Below are 9,423 nucleotides of genomic sequence, written 5' to 3' on the forward strand. Positions count from 1 at the left end.
ATGTACACCATCACCAAGGGGCCCAGCAAGCTGGTCGCGCAGCACCGCACAGATCCCACGCAGCAGCAGGTAGAGCGCAGTCTCGGCATGCTCCTGAAATGCCGGCAGCCCGCGCCGCCGACCGCGCTACACACGCGCGCGAGCAGCCCTCAGTGCAGCCTCAGGGACCCTGGCCCCTGGCAAGTCCAGGGCCGAGGCTTGTGTTCAATCGAGTGAATGGCCGGCGGCCCCTCACCACATCTCCATTCCTCGAGGGAGCCCAAGAGATCTACAGACTGGCCCACGAGGAGAACGTCCAATTTGTGTCCGAAGCCTGGCAGCAGGTAGAGCAACAGCTGGATGGCGGGCCTGCCGATGAGAGCGGCCCACGGCCTGTGCAGTATGTAGAGAGCACTCCTGATCCCCGGCTGCAGAACTTTGTACATATTGACCTGGATGAGTGGTGGGCACAACAGTTCCTGGCTAGGATCACCAACTGTTCCTAACACCTGTCCAGGAAGGAATGCTGCCATAGTGGACCCTTTGCCCAAAGAGGACCATGGTGCGCTGGTCCACCTTGTGGCCCGGCTGGGTACTGGCCACACCTGAAGTGCCAACATTTGGACTTTTGCACCTTTTCCTTTGGCTTGGCTATTTCAAGCTGCCAGAGCCAGAGGCCAAACCTGTCTAACCTCAGTACTGCTCACTGTGCACAGGGACCAGCCCCTGGGGCTGGCAAGGAGGAGTCCAGGCTAATAAAGTTGAAAAACTGCCAAAAAAAAAAAGAAAAAAAAAAAGAAAAAAAGAAAGAAAAAAGAAATCCACTGTGAGAATCGGTTTATATACCAAAGGTGTTAGGCCCAGCGCGTTGCTGTGCAACCTGGGTTTGTCTCCATCAGAATGCCTTCTTCTGGTGAGTCAACCTTCTGCCTTATCAGCTGAAATCTCACTGCATGATTCCTGTGGACCTCAGCATAGTTTTAACTTGCTCTGAGGTGAAAGTGAGTTAACTGTATGCAGTTAGTCTGGGCAAAGGAACACGCAGGCTTTTAAGTGTCTACAGTTGTCAGGAGACAAATCTAGTTAGACAAAGAAATCTATTAAATTGATTAAAATGATTCACAGTGTTGAATGAGATATGTGTTTGCCTGGAGCTCCACCTCAGGCTCCTCCTCACTACAAACCCTGCCAAGTCTCAGGCAGCCCTAAGTGGAGGCTCCTCCCCTGGAGATTCCCAGGAACACTCCTGCAGGATATTTAAACAGTCTCTTAAGGAAAATCCATGTGATTTTCTGGTTCCTTTTTCCCATCGCCTCTCTGGGGGCCAGGAGACCCCTGGGAGCATTTCACTCATAAACCTGGACTTTTATTTCTTATTTTGGCTTGGATTGATTGGCTGCGTTAGTGGGGAGTCTTAATATCAGGGTATAGAAACATTACATCTGGTGTGTTTGGCTGGGAGAGGCTGATTGTCCCCCAGCCCCTCAACCACATGGTGGGAAAACACACCTCTCCCCCACACCAGCCCCCTATGTCAGACTAGATCAGCTCTCAGCCCTGTAAGGAGCCCTTTCTAAGTCACTGCCTTTGAGGCCTAGGATCTCCTCTGATTTGGGGGGGTACCTTGTCAAAGAGGTAGCTGTGCCAGGGCCCAAACATGTTTCTGAAGCAAAGGCAGCCTTTGTTCCCCAATCCTGCTGTAGGAAATCCTTCAGTCAGTAGCCTTTAAGTTACCTGCCCACTTGGGCTTGGCCTCTTATACTATAAATGCCGTGTAAATCGCATGCTTACTCTCTCTCTGTTCCCCCTTTGAGCAGAGGACTGTGATTTGTGAGTCTACTCCTAAATAAATAACCCTTTATTATACTCAATTCTGAGCTAGTGTAGGATTTTTAGCATCTGTCTTCATCTGGCACCCAACAAGGACAGAGCGGTTTGTGCTGCTGTTTTGAAACCACAGCTAAACTTTGGTTTTTAGTGTCTAGAATTCCTTTCCAAGCCCTCTCAGGTTTTATGTGAATTTAGCTACCACATGTTGGCGTGCCAATCTGTTGTAGGAGGCCACTTGTTTGTTCCCAGCTGCCTAGATCTGAAATAACCACTCAGAAACTGTATTAATTAAATCACTGCTTGGCCTATTAGCTCTAGTTTCTTATTGGCTAACTCTTACATCTTATTTTAACCCATTTCTATTAATCTGTGTATCACCATGTGGCTGTGGTTTACTGGCAAGGTTCCAGCTCATCTATTCCCGGCAGCAACTACACGGTGTCTCACTGACTTTGCCCAGCATTGAGTTTAGTTTTCCAAGCCTACCTCTATTCTGCCCTGCACAGGCATAAGATAGTTTATTAACTATTCATAGCATACAGAGGGGAATCCTACATCAGGACCCCTTCTGTAGGAGATATGCTACTCAAGGGTACACCCCACACACACCCCTTTTTTGACCCAAAGTCTACAGTTCTGGACACAGTACATTAGACTTTGGGTTTCAGTATGGTCCTGTGGAATGGGCAGCTGTGAATCAAAGCCAGAGCCCTAAAATCCTTTGGGTATCTTTTATAAAATCTATTAAAATTGGGGCTATCAACACCATATGTCCTGAAAGTCTAATTTCTCTGTGCATTAAGGCCTGGCTACTATATGTACTTGATAATCTGTCCTTGGTACTTCTACACCCAAAGAGTCTAGAATATTTGGCTTGGGGCTTCACGCCAGACCCTGACATCCATATATCCAAGGAATCTGGAATGTTTGGTGGAAAGTTCCATTCCAAGCCCCCTCCCCTGGGAGTTGCCTCAGTCCAGACTCCACCTCCAAGAAAGCCCACCAAACAGTGAGCCCTCCCCAGGATGGCTAAGACCCTCCTACAGGAACTGTCCCCCAGAGAATGAACACATGGTCTTTCAGTCTTCCTTTCCTAGTCACTGGGGAGAGCAGGCATTCATTAAACCTGGGCTTTTTCTAATTCAGTTTGATTTGATCTGATTTGGATTATTCCATCAGCAGAGAGGTTTGTTGAGCTATAAAACCTTTTCACCAGTCACATATTAATTTTATCTCCTTTAATATTTCTAACTGATCTCCTAACAATACAACAGCTTGCTTCAAAATCAGGTAATTCATTAACTATCTCACTATCTTTTTTATTTTGTTCAGTCCAAAATTCTGTTGAATGTTTATGCTAGTCTCTAATGCACTCAGCAGTTGAATTTCGTGAGCTGCAGCAGTATCAGTCAGTTCAATTATTCCCATAATAACAGCGAATCTGCCAGGCAGTGGTGGCGCATGCCTTTAATCCCAGCACTCGGGAGGCAGAGGCAGGCAGATCTCTGTGAGTTCGAGGCCAGCCTGGTCTACAAGAGCTAGTTCCAGGACAGGAACCAAAAAGCTACGGAGAAACCCTGTCTCGAAAAAAAAAAATAATAACAGCGAATCTGTTATTCGACGTGTTCTTAATATTCTTTCAGCGAGCTTCTGTATCAGGATCATCACAGGTGAATCTGGTCATGGCCTTGACAACTTCACCTGTATCCAGATTGCTCGCCTTGCTCTAAGAATATATAAACTTTCAGATGTTAAGTTGAAAGACAGACTAGAATTAGCACAGGTATGAAGGGTACAGCATTCACAAGTGATGCTGAAATTAGCAGGGAGACATTTACAAGCCCATTCAGTAGCAAGTAAGGTAACGTTAGACATGTCATAAAAGGATGGCTTTGATTTAGTCTAAAAGTCAAAGTATACTTATCCTTAATGTTTAACTTTCCCTCCCCTGCTTTAAAAGCACTCGCTAATTTCTACAAGTTAGTCTGAATGGAATTTCCAAATTGCAGGAGAGGACTCACATTCCAACTCCATGCCACTGAATAGGTTCATTAACAGAAGAGCTAATTTCTACAGATCCATTTAAACTATACTGCTGCCATCTTACCTTTGAGTGAGAATATTTTCCTTGCAGGGAGCACCAGGGCTCCAATCAATAACATCTCCTTGGGAGATATTAGCATGTCAGGGCCCACGAGTGTGCTGTGTTCCACCTTGACCAAAGGTCAGAGAGTTCAGTCCTAGTCTAGCTCTTTAAGGCAGGAGGTTTGACCCAGGGTGTGGTTACTAACAGGATGTCTTGATCTGGGGTGTGGTTACTTGATGCTTTGGCTATTAAGAAGGTGATTACTTTCTTGGTTCCACAGACATTGCTTCCAATAAAAGTGTAATTACAGATTCAACCTTTTCCTACTCAAGGCAGATGCCCATTGAAATCCAGAGTATGTATCAATGGTATAATACTGATATTCTGATTAGCATGCTCAAATACAAAAGACTCAATTAAAACCTTTCTAACATCAGGATCAGCTACTGCTCTATATACTGCTGACATTAATCTTCGCAAAACATGAGTGTAGGCTTCCCCTTGACCTTGTGTGATTTTTGTGAAGGAGACAGATCTCTTTCCCAGCTCCTTGAGCTTATCCCAGGCCCTTAAAGCCACTAGATGACTCTGCACAACAGTGGCATCATCCAACTGTACCTGCCTTTGTAAATTGGCAAACTGACCCTCTCCTAATAATTGGTCCTTTACTACATTTGCTGTTCTAGTCTGATTACACCGTCCCATGGCTGCTGCTGCTGCTTCTCTCCACCAAGTGAGCCATTGTAATTGAGGACTAGCTTGAAGAACACATTTTTAATAGTATGGACTCTCCTTTCTGATGAACTCTCCTCAAAGCTCTCAACACTTGCTTCCTTACTGTCAGTTTTCATTGAACATGAGGCGTTCATTGCCTGAAACCCGTGGCAGCGCCATTAAGTTAACACCAGCAGCTCTGTACCTGTTTCTCCTTCACTTCCTCTCCATTTCCTTTAGCAGGCATTTTAATAACTGCATAAACCTTCGCTCCTGAGATAGGAAGTTCCCTTGGACCCAACCAATCCTGGAGTCCTCTTGCTCTGAGAATGCACTTCCTGCAGGCCTTAAGAGTATTCGGATCCTCTGTCCTTCTTCAAGAGCAAATCTGTTCTATGTTAAGCCCCACGATGTTGGCTTGGCAAATGTTGTAGATCATGTGTGGGTTCACAAATGTGCTGTGGGAAGAAGATGCAGAGGCACTTGAGGGTGATTTTAGCCTTTCCAACTACAGGGGGACTCAGTCTCTTACAAACTGAGACACTCTCCTTAGCCCAGGGACTTTTATTGTTAGCCAGTCTACATCTTTAGCAAGTTCATTATCATATCCCAAAACATCTCACCTAAGTTTCTCAAAGGGACAATGCCAAATGCTAATTCTCCATCACGGAATACCACAGGTTGCAGGATTTTTCCCAGCCAAGTTTTGCTTGGGTGTTGCACCTTTGGGAATCTCTCAGACACTCTTTACATATTGTAAAGAGAAGGTGCTGATGACAAAGGGCAGGTGAAGGCTTGGTGCAGCATTCCGGAACCGAGCCAGCTGCAGCTCTAGAAGGTTTTATCCCTACAAAATACTCTCAAGTTAAAAAGTTCAAAGACTTTAAGCCTAGTCTCCTGGGTTCAGTACTCGTATCAATTCCTGCCCTGTGGCTACCACACTAAAGGTGGCTCTGGCTGTCCAGGAACTGAAATTGTGGTGCAGGTCAAGGTAGTCTTGGAACCTACTGGCCCCAAGCAGACAGTGCTGAAACCATGGCCCAGAAAGTTCAACAGGTCAGGCAACTGGACCCTCAGGGTCGCACAAGCTGAACTGGTGCTTGAAGAGGTGGGGTGAGGGAACATGGGACACATACCCCAGTGAGGATCCCTGTTTTCTCCAGAACAGGGGTTAGTGGCTTCATCCTACCTTCCTACCTTCAGGGCTGTCACCTTCTGAGCCAGGGTTTGGCTTTCTGGTTCCTTTAGTCAGTTGTGTCTTCTGACTGTAATGATTTCAGCCACATAAGGCTGATACTTCTGGGTTCTAGGGGTCATGCAGGTGCAGACAAGCGCTCAGGCAGAAGTGCCTAATGGTCCCCAGGGATGTTAAAGGGCCCCGCACGACCCACATGAGGCATGGATTATATCATCCACGTATGACTCAGCTAAGCCCTTGTGTGCATGCATGAACCCCATCATCTGCATATGATGTAGCCATATCAACCCTCTATACGCATGCTCTAAACAGCTTTTAAAAGCTGGATGTGCCATCTTCCTCTCTCTCCTCTCTCTCTCTCTCTCTCTCTCTCTCTCTCTCTCTCTCTCTCTTTCTCTCTCTGCACACTGACTTCCCCAGGCCTGTGCACGCCCCTCTAATGAACTCCTAAGCGGGTTTGTTGCGTGTTCCGTGTTTCCTTCTCACTCACATCAGGTAGTTTCACTGATAAGGACAGAATTTTGGCCTCAGTGTCAAAGTCACCTAGAAAAGGAACAGAGACATCAGAATCTCTACACCTCAATGTCTCACCTCAGAGTCACCCAGAAGAGAAGCTCTGCTTGCACCAGAACAGCAGACGGCACTCCAGTGTCACAGCCATCACAGGCAGCCCTTCTTCACACGTGCCCATTGTCCAGAGACACGGGACCCTGCTGAAAAGACAAGCTCCTTGCCATGGTGTGTCAGAGCTCCACCTGAGGAGGACACAGCTCAGGAGAGGCTGCTTGGGAACAAAAGCAAGTGGGATGGAACTAAAAGACCCGAATAAATTCAGACCCCTCTAGCAGAAAGAGTAGAGCCAAAAAAAAAAAAAATCTAGCAGGGAGAGAAGAACCAAAAATCTAGGTTAGCCAGTTCAGTGACTCTGTTCCAGGAACTAGCTGACCATAAAGTTAGATTATAATCTTGAGAATAATCTTGAAAAACACAAGTTACCCCCTTGTGATTATCACTGGTATTTTTGGAATTTTCCAACGATCACTGGTATTTTCGGAATTTTCCAATGACACCCTCCCTTCCCACTTTGGGTTATTGGGTTGTGGTTTCTTCCCTTAAATACCCCTTCTCCCAGCTACTTGGGGTTGAACTCTCTACCCCTGCATGGGAAATTAGTTTCGGCCCCAGTGCACTGGTTCCTGTCCTGTCAATAAACCTCCTGTGATTGCAGCAAGGGCGGTCTCTCATGAGTTCCTGGGGGGTCGTGTTATCCCGAGACTTGAGTGAGAGTCTCCCCACTCTGGTGGTCTTTCAGATTAAGAAGCAAAGGCTCAGTCCTTTGAGTTTACCGCTCAGCAGGGTGAACTGAGGCCTAGAGAAAGAAGGGTGATTCGCATACCACGAAGCCATCATCCTTCTGCCAGGAGACCCACAGTCAAGAGGCCAGAACCCTGAAGGGATTACCTGAAAACTGCTCTAGAAGGAAGGAGGAGTCAGAAGGCAGCAAGGGAGGCTTGGAAATCCAGAAGAGAGGAGGGGGCAACCCTGTAGGAGGATCCATAAGCCTGGGAGGGATGTGGTCTTCAAATCTAGTTAAGCAGGCAGCTTAACTCCTGGGCTCAGATTCCCAGGAAGCTGGCATCCCAAAGAAAGGGACCTGACCTCTCTGGGCCGTTAGACAGGGTAAAGACATAAAGAGGGGATTGGCAGAGACCCTGAAAGACCCTTAGTGTTAGCAGAACCCTAACACTGGCATAACAGCTCAACCCAAATGAAAACATGGGATCAGGAATATGGGATGGCCAGACCCCAATTTCCATGGCAGATTTTTACCTGTAAACTTCTCCATTCTGAACTAGGAGAAACCCATGGCAATGTACTCAGTTGAAGCATGATTAACAAAAACTCAGAGAGAGAAAATGGGGATCAACCTAAAGATCCAAAAGGCAAAGCAGCCAGTCCCTGGTTTTTCTCTCCACCTCAGTATGAAATGGAGATCCTGCCTCCAGGAATTTCAGAATGAGACTGTGTCTGTGAGTTGTCTCCTAGCGTTATATAATTCTCTCTAGGGCTGGGATTAAAATCATGCACCGCCCGGCTTCTATGGCAATAGTGTGTCTACTGGGATTAAAGGTGCATGCCATTATGGCTACTGGGATTAAAGGTGTGTGCCATTGTGGCTACTGACAGCAGCTTCACCACCCACGTGTGCGATGCAGTTGTGCAGGGCACGGTTCTGAAGCTCATACCTTTAGTAGGCTGGTGGACAAGTTCCACAGGTGCTTGTGCAGAAATCGGTGCCCAGTGGTTGCTGGCAATCTTGTAAAGAGCTGCTCTTGTACCAGGTGAATGGGTGCTCACACCACATGCGTATGCAGGAGAGGTGCACTGCGCTGTGCACTGCTCTGTGCACATGGGACAGCAGCTGGCCAGGGAGATGCTGCAGTCCTGATGCACAGCCTGGGCCTACAGCCCAACTGTCTCAAGCTACGCTGTAGATTTCTGTTGACGTGAGCCACAGATGGAATAGTGTGTGCATCTGCCAGTGGTGCCCAGCACAGCGTCATCGCATCATGAGGGGTAGGAGAGAGGAGGATCCTAGTGCACTTCATTTTGGTGCCCCCTTCAGGGTTTGGGGAAAGGCATGACAATTACTTCTCTTCCTATGCATCATGCAGGGGTCCAAAAGGGCCTTCTCCCAGTTCTGCTGGATCTGGAAATAGAGTAAGTTCAGTCAGGAAACAGAGATGAGGTTTTCACCAAGTTTTTTTTATCAGACTGTTAGATGTTCCCTGGAGGACCAAGGTGACCCCCCCTTCCCAGGTGCCGTCTTTCTTGCTACTCTCATGTTTGGGGAAATTTCCGCTGGTTTTATTCTTTTTCTGTGTCTTGTCTCATCTGGGAACAACACTTCCTAGGGCACTGAGCTCTTCCCTCTTGGTTCAGTTCTCCTGCTTGAACAGCTGGTCACTAGTGGCCTTCACTTCTGCTCCCTAACAAAAGGACCAAATCAGGTGGTGTACTAAGTCTCAGGTGACTGTCTGCCTGGGAATGTTCCTGTGAAGTGCTCATTTCTGTCCCCTCACGGCTGGGCCTAAGGCTGTGTGAGCAGCTTTGTGAAGGAGCCAATAGGGCCGTGAATCAAGGGGACGGGGACAAAATACTCCATGGGTGACTGAGGATCTATTTATATAGCACTCAGTTCTGAGGCTGGGGAATCACAACATGGTTAGGTCAGGTCATGTGGACAATGAGGTGAGGCCAGGGATACAAAGTCAGGAACAAGGTAGCAGGTGAAAAATATACAAAAGCCTCCATGGACTGCCAGGTATGGAACTCAGTGACAAAATGGCTTAGGACAATAGGAGGGGGACTCTGGGTAAGAGACAATCAGATAAAGTGTGACTGAAGGATGTGGTCAGGCAGGTGGTTCCCTGGGGCTCTAGGCAGGACCACAGGACGGACTCAGTGCATGGACAATGAGAGAAGGTGGTCATCACTCTTGGTGATGAGCAAAGGCTACGACATTACTGCAGAGGGTCCTGGGAAGACAGCTGGAGGACAGAATACTCAGCTTGCAAACTAGTGCCTGCCGAAGAGAAGGACTCAGAACTCTCTT

General features: G+C 47.4%; 1 pseudogene; it reads left to right on the forward strand.

Moving 5' to 3' along the window:
* Nucleotides 1-557, forward strand: LOC121438192 (annotated as a pseudogene).
* Nucleotides 558-9,423: the final 8,866 nt, after the last annotated feature.

The sequence above is a fragment of the Microtus oregoni genome, unplaced genomic scaffold (assembly GCF_018167655.1).
Source record: "Microtus oregoni isolate MIOR12 unplaced genomic scaffold, Mior012 000055F_ref0000237, whole genome shotgun sequence".
In the NCBI taxonomy this organism is placed as follows: Eukaryota; Metazoa; Chordata; class Mammalia; order Rodentia; family Cricetidae; genus Microtus; species Microtus oregoni.